The 18902-nt window shown below is 44.0% G+C and overlaps 1 protein-coding gene across 1 annotated transcript in view; it reads right to left on the reverse strand.

Annotated features, from left to right (window-relative positions):
- The window catches only part of CHST8 (carbohydrate sulfotransferase 8), a 169076-nt gene extending 150579 nt beyond the window's left edge, over positions 1-18497 (reverse strand). The window contains exon 1 of the mRNA XM_079316481.1: positions 18381-18497. The gene's annotated coding sequence lies outside the window, so the exon portion shown is untranslated. The remainder of the gene's footprint in view (positions 1-18380) is intronic.
- Between the last annotated feature and the right edge of the window lie 405 nt (positions 18498-18902).

An 18902-nucleotide genomic window follows, 5' to 3' on the forward strand; every position in this document is an offset into this window, starting at 1 on the left:
GTGCTGAGTCATTAAGTAGAATGAAGCATCCCTTCCCCTGCAGCTCTAATCTGTCACCATATCACATGTGTTGTTAGAGCCAACCGTAGTTTCTTTTTCACCTTTTGTTTTAGATGAAGAGACTCAAAAATTGCAAATGTTTCTTCCCTTAGATGCAAGAGCATAAATCACAAGCAATACTGAGCTCTCTGCCTCGTATTGATTCTTTTGTGAACTAAGCCAGATGGGTTCAGATATGAGCATGATCTAATATTCCCCTTAGCTTGATTTATAGATTTCTTTGTGCATTACCTGACCATAAATGAGTCTTGCATTATTTCTTGTGTGCCTGTCAAATTAAAGAAAAATATTCTCATTGACCTTTCAACCTGGGAGAAAAAAATGAGTCAGAGACATTTTACTGCATGTATTACAGGGATCTTGGTGCTTGCATGCCAATTAAAAGTGTGTGATTATGAAAGAGGTCTAGCAATGTGTGTTGTGTGTAATGATTTCATTTTCCTGTAAAGCACGCAGTGGATGTACTGACAGTAGCATAAGCTACATTGCAAATAGCCCTAGAAGAGAGAAGAAGAGGAGAACAATTTGGCACAATTCATTCCTTAATTTACAGAAACAAGCACTGATTGTAGGAACTAAAATGTCTTTCTGGAAGAAAATAATGTTCTTTAAAATGTGGGCCCAGCACTCAAAATTGCTGAGCCGCATTCGCGTTAATGCCACAGAAGGGAGCAGGAACCAGGGGCATCTGCTGACCCCAGAGACTCTGCTGGCAACAAAATTACTTTAATATGTATGAAAAATAATGAGCAGTGTACCACGGGCTTATCATTAGGACACAACCTTGGGCTCTGCACTTGCAACCAACGTGAGTGGGAGACACTTGAGCTTTGAGCAAAGAGCTCCTGCTTAACCTCAAGGGACTGACCTCAATGACCCCTCATCTCCTCCCACAGTTTTCAAGGGGGTTTCTACAGCCTAATAAGCCTATTATCTCCTCTCTATTTATTTGCAAATAATGTTCAAATCCAGGCGTTGAAAAAAGAAAGTATTTCCATCTTTGCCGTTCTTTAGTTTTTTGACCAGATGAAGTATGGTAAACATGCTCTGAAACTGCTCATCAGACCAAATCCCTGCCATGCTTCTATTCAGGCTGGATCTCTATTCTGTGTCAGGAGATGACATTTTCAGTAAGAACAAAATTTTAGCTCCTGCCTTCTAAGAAGGACCTTTATAAAGAAGTATTTCTATGCTATGTGAGCATGTTACAAAACCTGGCTGGTAGCCCTGGCTCTGGAAACAGGCAGACCTGATTGTGTTCTCAGCTCTCTTTTCCAGGTACCCCACCCCCAAGTGTCTGCATCACCAGAAAAATCCTTTTTTTCCCCAATTTTTTTCCAGCTCAGATACATTGACACTAGCCAAACCTGCTCCTACAAATAAAAAACAGATGTTCAGAAATATTAATTCTTTTCAAACCCTTGTTAAGGTCATTGAAACACAGACTACTAGGAAATGGTCTTATTTTATTCTTACATAGATCTGCTGTGGCAAGGAAGCTTTTCTTTACTCATGCAACTGGCCAAACAACAAAGTGTTTTACATCTGGGAAGCATCTAAACAGTGTGTCTGTTCTGGGGGCCAGTATATTCATGAGAGAAGGTCACAAGTATAGATTTTCTTTGGTTTGGATGCTTTATTTTAATTCCCATGGCTGATCACATTTGTTTATTTTTATTACACTAAGCTTCCAATCCCCAAGAACGGGATCTGTGGTGCTAAAGACACTTTTATTATATATGAGACTTCAAGTGATAGTCTTTGCCCTGAGGAGCTCACAATAAAAATAAGCAGGCAGATAGAGAGATAAAAGACATGATTCAGCATCAGATGTAATTTGCTGTATGAAGCTGATCCAATTGTATTTGAAGGATTTATTTTACAGATGAAGGAACTTAGGCACAATGAAATTAAACAACTCACAGAAAATACCACAGAAGTCCAAAGCAAGAACTAAACTCTGATTGCCCCCCAGTTCCCAGGGCAGCTCTTCTCTTTGAAGCAGAGGGAACTATTTAAGCATTTTGTGTACACAACTACACATGCTATACAGCTCAGTTTGTAGAAATTTGACAGACCTACAGTTTTGCCACTCATCAGGTTTTTTGTGGGTTTTTAAATCCCTAAGGCTGGCACCCTCTCTTCTTTGTGAACAGTTCTTATTCAGAGATATTCTTGACATCTAGCACAACTGGTGCTTCAAAGAGATGTTTACTGCATAAAGACACAGAAAATACACCTACATTTCCTATTCTGGTCAGTATATTTATATGAAAAGTATTGTGGTGATAGATCAAAATGAAATTATTGCTTTCCCCTTCACATGGTGATTTATAATTGTGGATTTACATCTGACTAAAAGACTGTTCAGACTGTCTGGCTTGCATGGTAATAACAACAGGCTCTCCTCAATATCCTTTTAGTATGGCAAAGCCCCTTCACTTTAAACAATTCTATGAAGGCACAAAATGAAAGTTAAAAAATCTTGCAAAATATAAAAATAATAAAGCACAATTGGCAAAATCCTAAATCATAATGACAACTTTATGCAGTGTCAGCTACAGACACTCACTGAGTACAATGTTTTCAGAGAAGCATTTCTATATCTGGTAAGCAAAACAGACAACAAACAAACAAACAAGCAAACAAACAAGCAAAAAAAGAAAAAGGAAAAAGAGGCAGGGAAAGACTATTCAAGAATTTCTTAATAGAATTGAGGGGCTAACAGCAGAAGTAAACTATTGACCCTGTGATACCATGGAGTTTTATTTCACAGAAAAAAAAATAGAATGCTGTAGGCTCAAAACATCCTGTTCCCTTGAATAACATTTCTCAGTCTGGGAAGCATAAACATTCACGAGTCACCTTCATGTCTATATGCTATAAACAATTATGCTTGGTTCCCTTTGTTGAACCCACTAAAGGGCTTTTTTCTTCAGTTGCCTGGAAAAACAAATGTACAAGGCTGAGGGCTGGTACCTCACAGTTGTTATGAGCTGGACTATGGCATTCTCATTTAAAAAGTAAAACAACAGACTGACCTGTGAGACCTTCACTGTATAATGAACAGGATCTTAAAAACAGACTGCTGCTTCATGGAGGAGTTTTCTGCTGGCATCACAACTGCTAATTCCTTCCTGCTCCTGAAGTTGGTAATGGACAGGCTGTAATTGTGGTTCAGGCTTCCAGGGAAGAGAAAAGCTGTAATCCATGCATTTCCCTAGAACTCTCCTCCCTACTTCAGTATTACTAGAGCTTTCTTACAACACAAGTCCTAAGAATTTATTCTAGAATGAAATACGTTTCAGAAAGGCTGAAAAAACAAAAAAAGACAAAATATGCCTCAAGCTCTTGCTGATATTCAAGACCTGAGCCATCCACACCAAGGATCCTTTCCATCTGTGACACCCTTCAGGGGAATAGGCACTGCTTTCCAGGTTGCCTCTGCACAGCAGGGAAATATCCTTTTTTTGCTGGATATATGCTGCCCTTGTGAGGCAGTGAGAAGATAACCTGAGTTGAGCTTTTCTGGAAGTATCCATCACTACAGTCCAAGCAATGAATCCTTCTCCTCGTCCAGCAGTTTATTCCATAGTAGAAACATAGACTGTGACAGAGAAAATCACTTGGATCATCTAGTTTATCCCTTGCTGGGATAAAGATGGTTTCTTGCATTCATTGTCTTTGCAGACAATACCTCACCCCAAATTATCACCTGACCTGACGTCTGACAGAGAAATGGAATGTTACTAAGACAATCCCTGCTTGGGTGCTTGGTTTATTGTCTGTGTAGCAGCAGAAAATGAGTGCAGCTTACTAGATAAAAAAGGGGGAAGAACTGTAAACCTTTCTCCTTCCCAAGGATACCAGTTCAGGGGAGATGCAGAGGAAAGGAGGAAACAGCATTTTGTGTCTGTGAGCAGAACTGTCCTGAGGGAGTGCTAATCTGTGAGAACTGCTGGAAATCACTAAAGAAGAGTAAGTGTATTAGTGGTACCTAGGGAGAGGTCCTAAAGGACTCCCCTTTCCCTAATCCAGGGATTCTCTGAGAAAGGACAGGGAGGCTTTTCCCCATCTCTTCCCTTATAGCACTCCCTATAAAGGGAAGAAGTCACAAAAGTGTTGATGTCTTTTCTTTTTACAATTATAAAGAAGATGATGTTTCTCAAGGCTCTGTACAACAGCTGGAAGCCACAGATGCTCCTTAGGACCAGACCCACTAAAACCTGATTTTGTAATGTCTGTGGTTTTCTAGGGCTTCACGTGTGCTCTTATACCACAAGTTACAATTTCATTTCGAGAAGGTGTTTGCTTTCATAACAGTCAAGGTGACTCCAGGACAAGACCTAGAGCAGGGAGAGGGAAAAGCAAGGTGCTGCAATAGTTTGACTGGTTCAAGGTCCAGCCTGTGGGAGACTCATCCTGTCTCTGCCACTGGGAATTGCAGTAAACTGTTCCCATCCTCCTTGGTGTCCTTGAAAGGACACTAAAAGCCAGGCAGTCTTCTGCTCTTCATGAATCCCTTGAGGCAAGGATGCCAGCTCCCCTTGCAGCTCATCTGGCTTCTCACTCTTGGATTTGAGTCTCAGCTCTTGAATTTACACCTTCCTCTTGCACCCTTCCACCCTCTGCCTCATGTCCATTCCCTCACAGGGCCCCTGGACAACCCAGATCTCTCTTGTTTTGCCTTAAGCACGTGCATGGGCTGCTGTCTGTGCCTGGTTTTATTTAGTGAATTTACAGTCAGTGTGGGGGCTGGGGAGGGATATGCTGGGAGCAGTGTCAGAGAGAGGAGATCAGGAGAGGCAAAACCAGTTAATGAACTGGTGTCTCACCATGGACTGTGCTCTCCCTGCCCTCTTTCACCCTGCCTTGCCCTCCTGCCCCTCCAGCAAAGAGCACAGCTTGTTCCCTGGGTTAAGCCATCCCTGTCATCTGCTGAAGGATGGCAAAAACCTTTGTGTTCCTACTGTATGGACAACTGGGTTGGGATGGTCAATCTTTTAAACAGCCAGCTAAGAAGAGGTGATATTTTGGAGATGGAGATGGAGATGACAGACTCTTGTTCCTGGGGACAGACAGGAAATGCAGCTTTCCAAATCAGTTTATTTTGCTTATGATTCACCACAGGATTTTACCTTCCCTTTCAGAATGCTGACAAAAGACATGGCATTTTGGTACACGGTGGTATTTAGAGCAGCCACAAAATAATAGAATCCAAATCATATCCAACTATCATGATTGTATGGTGAACTTGCCTAGCAGGAGATCCTCTGTGCCATGCTCAGCCCTTGACACAGCTCTCACAGGCAATGTGAGGGATGAGCTCCTATTTAGGAACTGACAAATTCATGTGGATCAATGATTATTAAAAAGAAAGTGTCATTAAAGGGGACAGTTTGGTGGAGTATCATCCAGGAGCTGTCAATGGCTCTGCTGGGAAAATTAAAATAAAGTCATCTTACAACACATATTTCAAACATTTTGAATTTAATAATTGACTAAAAGACAGATGCAACAGCCCATTTCCAAAGTGCATTTCAGGTCCACTAAAAACACTGATTGTCTAAAAGGCAATTACTTCTTTGTAATTCTTGCTGAGGCTTGCTGGGATCTTTCATTTGTCATATGTTTTATGAACTACTGGCTGTTTTTTGATTTTTTTTTTCAATTAGGGTAGCAACTAATTAAACATGAGAAACATTATTCTGAACTTAAAAAAATCCAAATGTTTTGTTTTGACACTTACAAGAAAAAAAAAGTAATTTTTGTATTGGAAATTAGTTTTAATTTTGAAGATTGCTATTTCAGTGATAAAAATGAAACACTCGAGTTGTTGTTTGGACAACTGAAGCAATTCTTCCCCCTACTGATTTTGGTTCAACCACTGAAAAGAAAAATTACTCAGAGGCCAATTCTCCTGTCAGGAACAGGCTCTGCTGATGTTACTTGCTCAGTTGGTATTGTCCTATGAAGATGTGATGGCTCTGCTCACAGAGTGAGGTGAGTGCCAGTGAAATCTGCAGTATTGCTACAAATAAATATTTATAGAGTACAAAGATGTGAGATGATTTAGAAAGTTTGTCCTGTCCTTTACATCAGCAGTTCTCACATGCATTGCTATTGATAGTTATTGGAGGGTTTTTTTTCAGTAAGTCAATGTAGAACTGAGAATTAGTTATTTTACAAACAGCATTCTTTCTCTCATGATTTTTCAGAACTGAGACCCTAATTGCAAACCATTACAAGCTCAGGACAAGAAGAGCCTGTGGTTTCACAGAATAAAGCAGTAAGTAAACCAAGGAAGAGGCTGGAAAGGTGCTTGCTTGGTGGATTCCTGTGTTTTACACCACTAGTGCCAGGCTGGAGGCAGGGAATGGCCCATGTGCAGAAATACAACCCCAAGCAATTCCACAGAGCCCAACATGCTACAGGAGGCTGCTTCCATCTTTCAGATCCTTGACATTGCTAGAAATCTTAATGGGACCTCATTTTACAAGTTTAGGTTCAAATTTCTCCCTTCTCAACTTCTCCCTGTCACCCTGGGACAAGAGGAAATCATCAGTACAGCCAAATCACAGTACCTAGGCTGGATCAAAATCATCTAGATGGAGCATTCCTGCTTTCATCAAACTGAATTTGCTTCCCAAGAATTTTGTATTTCATAACAAGTTTTAAAATGGAGATTTTTTTTTTTAATCTTAAAAAAATCCCCAAAGGTAGAACTTCCCATAGGACAGAAATTCATATTTTGGTGATTAATCAAAGGAAACTATGTTACTGGAGAAACTGATAGCACATTTTTTTCTGTAAGAGATCCTTACACATGAACAGGGATAACCCTGAGGTCATCCCTGCCTCCCTGTTACCTGTGCAGAATCTGCACCAAACTCATACAAAGCTTTTACAACAAACAAAAATTGAACTTTGGAGCCTTTATAACCAGTTGTCTTCTTTAGTCTTACTGCTTTCTGCTGATACCTTGGCAGCAAAATGGAGAGTTATTTCATATATTTTCATTTGCAAAATTAAATTTGGAGAGGAGAGAGATAATTTCATAAAGTAAACCAATATAAACAAAAATAGCCCTTCTGGGTAAGAAAATACAGCTAACTGTGGGAAGTGCATGTAAGTCAATACAAATAACAGCCATCTAGAACCATGATGCTCTGCATTTCTAGCAACCAAACTCCAAAAGAAGATGAAAACAAAGGAGCACAATGACATGTAGATTAGAGAACATAACATGGGGAGAGGCTGAGAAAGCCAAATTCAGAGTTCAGTGAGAGAGATGGCTCAGGGTGAACATGACCACAGTCTAATATCAAAGGAACAACAGAAATGAAGGAAGTTATTCACAGTCTCAGAAAATTGTAGGCCAGGGAGCAATGGTCTGAAGCTAAGAAAGAAAGAGTTTAGGTGAGATATTAGAGGGAAAAAGAGGCCCTGAGAAAAGAAAGTAACAGGGCAGTTGAACAGCCAAACAGAGGAAGTGCCCAGTGTGGAATCACTGCCAGGCTTGCGCAGCCAGGGAGATGGTGTGTGGCTGCACAGAGCAGAGGGGCTTTAATCACACACACAAGAGCCAGCTCAGAGGGAATGAGCATTCCTTGGTCTCACAGGCTCTGCTCCAGGTAATGGCACAGTGATACATGGAATTACAAGGCAGAGCTGCTCCCAGTGATGCTCTCTCACATCTCTCCTTTATCCATCACACACTCTCCCTTCCCATCCAAATGTGGATGAATTCCACAGTCCCCTCTTCCTGAGCTCAGCTTTCTGTCCTGCTGACAAGAGATGTCAGGAGACCTCTGGAAGAAGAAGCAGTTGTCAGTAAGGCAAGGCCAGCCAAGAGGGCTGCTGATATGATGGATTAGAAGAAGGCTCAAAGTCACTTAAGGATGAGGAGCTGGAGGTGTGCATGAATAATGCCAATGATCATACAACAAACTCTGCAACACTGAAAAGTTGGAAGAAACCACTGCTGCTGCTCAGAGCATTGCAAAAGCCTGGTCTCCACCAGAGAATTGAGGAGATTCCCAGGCTGAGCAAGCTGTAAAGGGAAGATTTCCTGGAGGGAATGATGAGCTCTGGTGGTTGGTCCCCTCTGCCCTAGACATGCGTGGGAATGGGGTCAGCTGGGTTGGAGACAGGCTGATATTAATTCTCTAACATGAGAGGAAGGCATCTCTAATACCACCTCACACTCCATAAGGTGTGCTAATAATAAACAACAGCAAGTTTATAGTCCAGCAGACACCCTGGAGATGGGATTTGCTGCTCAGAGCAGCGTGGGAGGAAGCAGGAAGGCTGTTGCTACCCACGGGCACGAGGCTCCTGCAGGGAAATGATGCACCATTATCACAGAGCTCACTGCTGCTGGCGCCGAGTCAAACTCCTGGGCACACAGCAACCAGCACCCAGGGTGCTTTACAGCACAATTAGAGCTTCTGCCAGAATAAATACTCGGTGCAGAGCACAGAAACCTGCCATAAATACTGCCAGTTGTCCTTTCCCATCAGGGATCTGCTGCAAAGGTCTCAGCACCTCTGCCTTTCCACACACCTCACCTCTGGGCACTGCCCACAGCTGGAACCATCTCATTTACTGCTGCCACAAGTGAAGCAAAAAGACAAACATATTTCTGCTGAGCTTCTCCAGTGGAGGGCCAGATTGGTCCAGGGAGCTGATGCATGTTTTGCTGGTGGTACCTCAGTGATGAGCACTCAGCAAATGGAGTTTCTTGGGTTTCCTGGTTTATTGTTCACAAAGAACTGCTTAACATAATGATTCTCTGATGTATTTACAATAGGTAATAGATGAAGCACTTCAAAAGAGATACAACTGGGATACAACTGGGTTACTGAGAAGGTTCATTTATGGTAAATACCAATCACTAAAAATGTCAGATGCGATACTTTGAAAACCAAATGAAAAAAATGAAAAATTGTTTTTCTTTGGTTTCAAAGCTAAATCCGTATCACTTGTTTTGCAGAAAATCCATGGCAATTACTGCAGACTGCAACTAAGAGACTTCTAAAATCATGATATTAAAATTTTTAAAAATCATTTTTAAAATTATTATTTTAAAAGTAATCCTTTTTCAATTTTAAATTTATTCCCCATCCTAAGGAATCCAAATAGGTAAATAAAAACAAGTGCTTTCAGAAGATATGTCCTTGAAAATTCTGGAAAGAATAAAGAAACAAAAGAGCTGCACGGGTCTGCTGTACCTTCCTCTAAATTGCTTTTCCTCACTAACTCTGCTAAAACAATTGCAGCTATGTCCATGAGCTCAAACACTGGCATTTCTGAATAGCTCTTTAACTGAAGGGAACTGCAGTCATTCTGAAGACATATCTCTGTTACAATCTATAATGAATGTAATCTTCAAGGGGCAATAATTTCTCTCAATTACACAATTTTTCCCTTAAAAGTGGCATGTGTTACAATCTGGGTTGTCAGTTCCTCTGGCCATGGACACATACATTTCTCAGTAGAGCATCTTAGGCACCCCCTGTACGCTATCAATAAGATCAGCATTAATGGTAAAACTTTTTTTTAAATTTAATTGCATGTTAACATAATCTTCCAAGTTATTTTTTCAATAGAAATACATAGGGCACAACAGCTGTTTGGAGATCTCAAATTAGAGCTGTTTTGTGGCTGTCTCTGCAGAAAACACCTTTGGCTAATACAATTTAAACCTCTTCTGTGAATGGATTTCATGCTTTGACGCTAGCTAATAATTTCTGTCATTTAAGAACACCCTTCCATGATCTGCTGCCAATAGTAAAAAAGACCATGAGCACTCCCCTGTGCTGCTGCTCCCATGTGCTTGTGTGCCAGAGCACTGCCCTGGATCTCCCAGGAGCTGCCTGGGAAGGGGTCAGGACTCTGGGATGGTGCTGTAGCAAAAAGAGCCAGAGCTGGGAGAACTTCAGCGTGCAGTCCCAAGGTCACAGCCAGAACTCAGAAGGAGAACTATAAATTACAAAGTGCTGGACTGCAGCCAAGCCCATGGGAAGCTGCATTTAGCATATCATTCTCTAAGCAGCAGGATGAAACCTTAACTCCCTTTCAGACAGAATTTGAATGGAATTTGTTACAAGAACACTCTGATTGAAATATCACCGACTGACTTTCCGTGACAACTCAGAAATGGGTTGCAATTGCAGGGGGATCCTCTTCCAACCAGCCCAAAATGATGATGAGGATGATAGAGCCCTATCAAATATTTATGAAAAACAGATGAATTTCTGTGCTAGCAGCACATGCTGCTACTATAACAGAGACCTCAGATAATTTCCTGACATTACCCTGAGCTAAGGTTTCTCCCAGTGTAAACTAAAGGTAGAATAACAAGCTGATTCTAGTATTTTGAAGTAAAAGTGCTGCAACAGAGGTCAATAATAATGTATAAGAAGAACATAGTGCAGGTAAGTGTGATGATTTTTTATAGATACTATGCACTGGCTGCCATCAGTGCTGTAACCCTCCTGTGTAAGGTAGAGAATAGAAGAGCTTTATGTGAGCCACAGACTCACATGTGTTAGCTGCACATACAGCATCTCATGCCACTGAGACCTGCAGGAGTGGCAGCATACACAAAACAATATGGGCAGGGCAAAGCATTAAACAATTACAGTGTTTATGGGAAAAGGATTAATTTATTAATTCAAGGATTCAAATGTAACTTTACATTTTAAACGTTGAAAATAAATGCATAAATAAATAGTTCAGGTAAATTTTGTGTATCATAAAATCTCTGCATCTTGCTTGTCACACTGTATTTAAAGATGTGAGATAATACTAGTGCCACTCTCAGTGGGAAGAGTGGCATCTTGAAGGGAAATCCTTTCCCCCTAGTCTACAAAGGAATACTGGCATTAAGTGCTGAAACAGCTGCCATCCTTTGTCTCTGCACTAAGTTAGGTGATAGAAAGCAGTGAAGAGATGCTGGAGAGTTTGGGGAGCACTGTGTGAAGGCAGACAGTTCAGCAATTTATTGGACAGCAGCTTCCTTGGGTGGATCACACTGCCATAACTAGCAGGCAGATGTGAATTATTTTGCTAGTAGGTTATAAGTGACTCGTTAAAACATTGTCACAGGGCTTTGGTATTATTGGAAGAAACACTAACAATGGGATCTGAATAACAGTTGAGAAGAAAAGCCAGAGAAGTAATAAATTAGCTTTTGTAGTTGGAGAGGGAGGTTTTTGAATGTGAGTGTGATAAAGTCTGCTTTTGGGGAAAGATAGAAAAAAGCATGTAAGTGTTTGTAAAATATCATAGAGATGGCAGGGAAGGAACTTTCCCTAGAACTGGTGGATGTGGAAATCTGTATTGGATGGAGTAAGTTCTGGGCTGGGGGATGGAAGGATGAAATAGTTGGTTGTGCTCTGCCTTACACCCAGTGCTGTGATAACCCCCAGACAAAGAGGTTTCATCCCTGCAGATCAGGATGGGATTCTCTCTCCTGTGACTTGAGAAACCAGGCAAATCCATTTCTGCTACAAGAGAGGGTCTGAGTTCTGTCTGCTCACCCTCCTCTGAGCCTTTGGCATCTGCTCAGATGAAGGAAATAACTCCTCTTCTGAACTGCAACACAAAGGGGAGATTCATGGCATCATCCTGTCTGTGTGCCTGCAGACTCACATGCTTTACTGACCAGGATGCAACTTGTACAATTTCTTTCTTTATTTCTTGGATCTTTTCACAAATGGATTTTGTGATTCCTGAGAAATGAGAAGTTTAAAGGTTCACAAAAACCCAATCTGTCTGCTTTTTGCCAATGAAAGAGCAACTTACCTTTTACTCCTTTTTAAGCACTAGTCTAACTTCCGATGCACCCTTTAGATTTCTGAACTTATTTTACTAATTAGTTAATACTGATTTATACTAATACTAATCAGCTCATACTGATTTATATGCTTCAAGCAGATCAAGCAGCTCATGCAAAAAAAAAAAACCCTGTTAATGAAATAATTATTTATGTAATATCTTCCATTAAAGAACTTAAAAGCAACACAAAAATTAATTGATCTTTGAGCTAAGTAGTATCCCCATTTCAGGACATAAAAATGAAGGCATATTAAATCATATTCAAACACAGGTGCCTGAAGTCAGTCATCTAAATATACATGTCACCAGCTAACTACTGCTGTGATTCTCCCAGCTCTGAAGGTGATTGGGTCTGTACTTGAGGGCCATGCTGAATAGAAGGAGAAACCAACCTCTCTCAAACTGCTTCTGTGCAGGCATTAAAGGAACCCAGATTTAAAGGCCAAGATCTCTTGCAGCTTTGGCTAAACCAGCAATTGTTAAAAAATAAAGCAACTTTCATTTAGCTCCCAGCTTTAAGTGGATGTCAGATCACAGGCACTCGGGTTTAAAAAGCACTCAGAAAGTTTATGCAACTGATCTGGCCACCTTTCCCAAGGCGAGTAATTAGTGCTCTCCCGAGGTTTGCCATTTATTTAACATTTCCTGAGTGTCTCCAGGTTGGCTGTTGTATGAATGGCAGCCAGCAGATCAGGCCCTAGCAGACCTTAACCTGGCTGTGCTTCTGCAGGCAGCACCAGTCCCCTCCTGCCTCCTGCCTGCATCCCAAGCACAGCCACCAGCCCCTCTCCCAGAGCACTGACTGCACTTTCAAAAGAGAAAGGCTTCATTTTGATGAAGACTGAAAGACTGTGGGTGCTCTGATGCACATTTCAAATTAAGTATTTTAAGGGTGGTGAAATAATTGCCAGGTTTACATATTTAATGGACCTTGAGCCATAAGCATTCCCCAAAAATGCCTAGTTAATACTGGTTTGACAGTGAATTGGCACAGTGCTGGGCTCCGATACATCAAATTAGCATTGATTTGCAAAATGTTACTGAAGGATCTCTTAAAACTTGCCAGGTTCCAAAATCAGTGTAGGAGAAGAGGGTCTCTCACCCTGACTGCCTTCTTAAAAGTCCTTTCTAGTTCCTTACAAGGACTCCAAGGGTATTTCGTTCAAAATGCTTTAGAAATTATAATTCTTTTCAAACTTTGTATTTGCATCCTTGTTCAAGAGTGATCAATTCCTCTTGGGATCTTTCTTCAGAGCACAAGTGAAAATGCTCTGGTGCTGGGTCAGGAGTGGAGCTGTGGCCACACACTGCCCAGTGCAGCTGGGCTCTGCACAGAGGGTGAGTGTTTGATAACCTGGGGTGCAGATGCTCCACAACCCCCACAGATGGCTAAGAAGTTCCAGGTGGGATTTAAAGGAACTGGCACTGCCCCATTATGTTCCTCTATGGCTTCAGTCCTGGCAGCTCCAACAGCTTCCCCTCTCCCTGCACAGCATTAACACAGCTGTGCTCAGTGGACCCAACAGTGCTGAAAACCCTCAACAAACAGGGGAAAGCTGCCAGGCTCTGCTCCCTGAAGGGTTCACAGCTCCACCTGCCAGCCCAGGCTGTGTTAACCCCCTGGCACAGCTCCACTCAGGGCACTGGCCACAGCTGGGGAAGAGTTTGAAGGAGGCTTATGCTGTCAGAGGAGGAATTCTCCAGCCTGTAATTGTCCTGGTTGGTGTTAGCTCACTTTGCTTCCATTTTGCTCTATGAATTTTCAATATCTATGATAGAAGTGTATATTAAGACAAAAGTATTAAGAAATAATGGTGACATTTTTCTCCAGAATTTTTGTCTTCATCTAAGCAGGAATACAAGTGGTAGGGTAACATTCCAGTATCTGGAACAGACATTTCCTTGAAAGTCTGCTGTCACAGCTATTAATGTGTTTTACCAGCAGAAGTCATGCAACACCACCTGTGACAGAGGCTTGTGACACTGGTTTTGATCCCCCGAAAGAACAGAAAATGGGAATTGACTGTTGAATGGTTGTTTTCTATTAGGTATGCATGCTGTGCTGTGGTTACTAGGAGGTGGCACATGCCAGCACCTAGTGGCTCTAAAAATGGCACTGCCATACCTGGAAGGTCATCCCCAGCATGGCAGGGTGAGTGACCCCCTCATTCCAGCCTTTCTCAGCTGTCTTCCCTCTGCTCTTCACCACTGGGGTTGTGCTGTGCAGATGAGATCCTGCTGGTCCTGCTGCCTCCACTCCAAGCTCTCAGTGGTGGCACCAGGAATGGAGCCTTGCCTGCAGAACATCTCCCTGCAGAGTGGCTGCTCCAGCTCTGCTGGACTGCCATGCTTGCACCTCACAGACACACAAACTCTAGCAAACAGCTGTGGGATCTTGTCTGTGATTGCCCCCACCAGCTCCCACTCAGCATCATCAACTGGAGGCTGAAGGGCTGCTCCTGGGGCTCAGCTGAAGCCAGAGACAAATTCTGGCTGCTGTGTGATGACTAAGTCTCACATGCTTATTGCTCCTATCAGTTAGAGCTCTTAATCACTTTGTGCTGTTTCATCCTATAACATGAATTCACTTCAAGCTGTGAAATTCACCATTTTTGCCATTACTAATTTGTGAAATCTGCCACCTTTCTTTGTGGTTCACGTTGTGCCCTAGTTAGGCATCATCTGTCTGATTAGGGAAGTCTGTGATTTGCTTCTTGCAGCTGAGCCAATACAATTTCATTCCCCTCCTTTCTCCTCTCTGCAATTTCACTGTCACCCGTGCCCTTGGATGCACTGAGGCTGGAGGGGTGTGGAGGCCACCTCTGCTGGGGCTCACACAGGAATCCTGGCTCTCCTCCCCTACACAACACATGTAGGGCTCAGTCTGGGGCTTTAACCCTGGTTTTGCTTGAAGCTACCTAGGTCTGTTATGTTTACCATATTCCTAGATTTCTCCCAGCCTGGTTGCTGCAATATTTTGGAAATAATTTCCCACCTGCCTTGCCAGTGCCTTGTTTCACGATACAGGCATCTGTTACTCTTTACATTGAATGTTGCTGGCATTGCTAAATGCTATAAATATACCCAGTATACCCTAAAAACACACAAGCAGATGACTGGTCTTGCCTACAAGAAATACTATGAATTTTTCATTTTTTTCACATGCTCAGAGCAAAATCCAGAGGGTGCTTGAGGAACATCTCATAACTGAATTGGGTCCTAAATTCCTATTTTCTCACTAATTAGTTATTTCCTAACAATATTTTCCTGCACTCTTAATGTCTTAATTGTTCCTTGAAGACGTTGCCAGCTCATCCATCCTTTTTCACACCCTCTTACAAACCCAGTGAAACATTATGTTAGTATTTTTGTCGTTGAAATACAGTGATAAATGGTCTTCTTTTAAAATCAGTGGGAACAGAATAATGGATGTGCAGAAGAGCTTATTGACTTGCTCTTGCCAGAATGGAGTTCAGAAGGATCACAAGATGCCCTAGATACTCCTTGTGCTCCTCTTTCCTTGATGGTAAAGCTGATGGGATTGGGCTACACAGTTTTACAAGATAATGATAGAAAAGCAAAGGAAACCTTCCATCCTAGCTCTCATTTTTACCATAACTTTCCTTTCCATCTCTCTTCCTATATTCTTTTTTTACCAGTTTCACACCAAGTTAATCACCTCCCTTCCTGACAAAGAGTCATGTGAATAAGATCAATAGCACGATTCCTCTTAACAGATAAATAAATGGACAAATCTCTGTGAATCCCTGGCTGTAATTAACCCTTTATCAAAATCCCAGATGAGGAGGTTAAGGAACAGCCCAAGCACATGTTCAGGACTTTGTCCAGCTATCAGAAAACCCAATGGGCCTGATGCTGCTTCTGCCCACAGAGTTGGCAACATTTCTCTGAATGACCCTGAGAGCAGGATTGTGGCTGGTGCTCCTCATCCCATGCCCTCCTCTGTGTTTCCTGCATCCAGCACAGCAATCTTGCAGCCCTGCTGGCCTGAGCCACTTACTTACCCCCACTGCAGCTTAATCAGATGGCAATAAAAGCTTTTACTATGCCATCCTGTTTGTGCTCAGCAGAAACATAAAAAGCATATTAGAAAATTGATTTTTGGCATTAATTGTGAGCAAAGAACATTATACTGAGTAGAGATAGGGTGGTTTTTTTCAGGCAGAAAAATTCTATTTTGGTCTTTCAAAAGTGACTGTGCAAGATGCTGAGCTAAGCCCTGTGGACACTCTTTTCAAATACCGTAAGGCAAAGAGTAGTTACTGAATCTCCTTAGTCTTATTAGCTTACATAAACATAAAAATTTGAATAATGTTTAAAAAGCTGAATTCTCCAGATAATCCATAACCAGTAAATGTTCATTACTGAGATGTAGCAAATATGCATGAGATTTCCCTGGTGCAATTTTGGTTGCACGATCTAAAGGGTGTAGAAAATCCTCCTCCATGTGGGGCTGGGCAAAAACTTCCATACGCTCCTGAGGCCATTTGGCCACAGTGTGGACCTTCCTGGTCCCTTCAGGAAGGAGCAGGAGGAAATCAGAATTCATTGTCTTGTGTTACAGCTCTGGTGATTTATAAATAAATCATCCCCACAGGATGATTGATGTCTCCATATAAATAATTAAGTCTTGACCTTATGTTATGACACCTGCTAAATTTTTTGGCACTTGAAACCAGTGCTCAGGAGAGATCCTTGACTTTGGATAAATGAAGGTGGGACTAGATTCAAGGGAGGGGGAGACATGTCTTTGTTTACCCTCATTTTGTTCTGTTTGATTCCATCAGCTAATTGATGATGATTATTAATCTCTGTTGCCATCTACTCTATGGATTTAATTCCTGCCTGTGATTGCTGTTGGAAAGTTTGCTCCATTAGAAGCAGACTTTGATTGGATTTCCAGTAGCCAGAGTTTCCCAGATGTCCCCAAATCATTGTGTTATCTAGTCCAGGCACCTTACAATTATTTTTGTTTGTGATTTACTTCGTTTGGTGGCAGAGCTCTAGTGGCCTGGGTGACACTGTCATTATGCTCAACCAGGCTAGGTAGCAGGTGTCAGCAAAAGTTTAATTTGGAAGCTCATGAATTCAAAAGAAGAGCTTAACAGTTATCCCCAACACAGAGAGCTGCTGTGGCCTGAGCCTGGAAAAGAGAAAATCCCAGGGACATGAAAGGAATTGATGAGACACCAGGCATCTGACAAAATGAAATCTTCTCGGGATAAACTGAGCATAGCTTTCTTGTCAAATGGTGAGCATCATTAATAAACAAAACAGATTTAGCAGCAGCATTCCAATTTTCATTTCTGAGACCGTTCAGGTTTACTATTCACACTCTCTCCCTGGTACTGTAGATGCAGCCTATTCTCTTAATAACTGCAACTTTCAAATCTTGCAATAAAATACAAGAATTTCATGGTAAGTGTCTAACATTAAAGAAAGAGCATATTTGGATTTTTTAAACTTGTTAATCTACATGCAACATAAATCAACTACAGACAGAAAGCAATATTATGACAATTACAATAAGGGGTTTTCCTAACCCCCAGAAAATCTTAAAAAACTAATGACATAGCTACAACCATCATTCCTGGCTACTTCTACAGCCAGCACCAGGGAATCCCAGACGTCAGCAGGGTGCTGTCCGGCTGCCCACCACCAGCACACTGGCACTAACAGACTTGTACAAATCATTCCTTGCTGTACGATTGCCGTGGTTTGAACAGACCCGTTCTGGAGGGCTGGGTGAAGTGCAAAGGGGCATTGCAAGGTCTGAGCTGCCGCTGTGGCCGAGCAGGGGAATGGGGAATGGGGACGTGCTGGAAAGCACCCCTGCGGGAGGGCAGAGCCCAAAGAAAGCCCTGCTCTCTAAAGATAACTTCAGAAATTTAAAAATACCTCCGTGTCCCCCCATACCGCTCCTGCTCGCACGGACTGAACTCCGGGTGAACTGGCTTTCCAGCCGAGGGAGATGCCTGCATTTATCAACTAGTTTGCTTTGGATCCCGTCATTTTCCTTACAGAAACCCGTGCCGGACCCGTCCCCACGAGCGTTCAGCCCGTCGAAGCCGCTCCATCCTCACCGGGAGGTGGGTCCCGGTGCCGGTGCCGGTGCCGAGCGGGGCTGGGCCGGCCCCTCCCGGCGCGAGAGGAGCGGAGCGGGCTGGGGCGGAGGGGAGAGCCCCGCACCGCGCCCCGAGCGCGGCCGCTCCCCTCCGCCCCTCCATCACCGGCACCGGGAACCACGGCGCCGCGGGCCGGGACACGGCCGTGAGCTCAGCGGGTCGCGCCGCCGGGGCTGAGGAGGGGACGCGGGACCCGCGGCCCCAGCCGCAAGTTTGGTCACTTTCCCGAAGTGGTGCGGGGAAAAGTTGGGGAGCGGCCGGGGCATGCGGGGATGGACCCGGCTGGCGAAGCGCGTCCCGAGCCCGGGGACAGGGGGTCTCGCCACTGACCTGCGCCGCGGCCGCGCCGCCCGCCGCGCTCGCTCAGCGCATCCTCCGCACCGCTCCCGCCGCCGCCCTGCGCGCCGCAGCCGCGGCTCCGCGCCGCGATCCTCGGCGGGGAGGAGAGAGTAAAGCGGGACAGCCCGCCCGGAGCCGGGAGGCCGCCGCCCCCCTCCCCGCCTCCCGCCTCCCGCCCGCCGGCCCCGGCCCCGCTGGCGGCGCGGCCACCGCCCCGCGCCCAGCGCGCACCTCCGGGAGCAGGTGCGGCGGCCTCCGGCGGGGAGCGGCAGCGCTCCGGCCCCGCCGCGCCCCCGGCGCATCTTCCCTCGCCCCCGGCCCCGCCGCGCCCCCGGCGCATCTTCCCTCGCCCCCGGCCCCGCCGCGCCCCCGGCGCATCTTCCCTCGCCCCCGGCCCCGCCGCGCCCCCGGCGCATCTTCCCTCGCCCCGGCGCATCTTCCCTCGCCGCGGCGCGGGCGGGGCCGGCCGGGGCCGCCGCCTTTCCAGGGGTGCTGTCGCCTCTGGAGTTTGGC

This window comes from Erithacus rubecula (assembly GCF_903797595.1).
Source record: "Erithacus rubecula genome assembly, chromosome: 12".
Classification (NCBI taxonomy): domain Eukaryota; kingdom Metazoa; phylum Chordata; class Aves; order Passeriformes; family Muscicapidae; genus Erithacus; species Erithacus rubecula.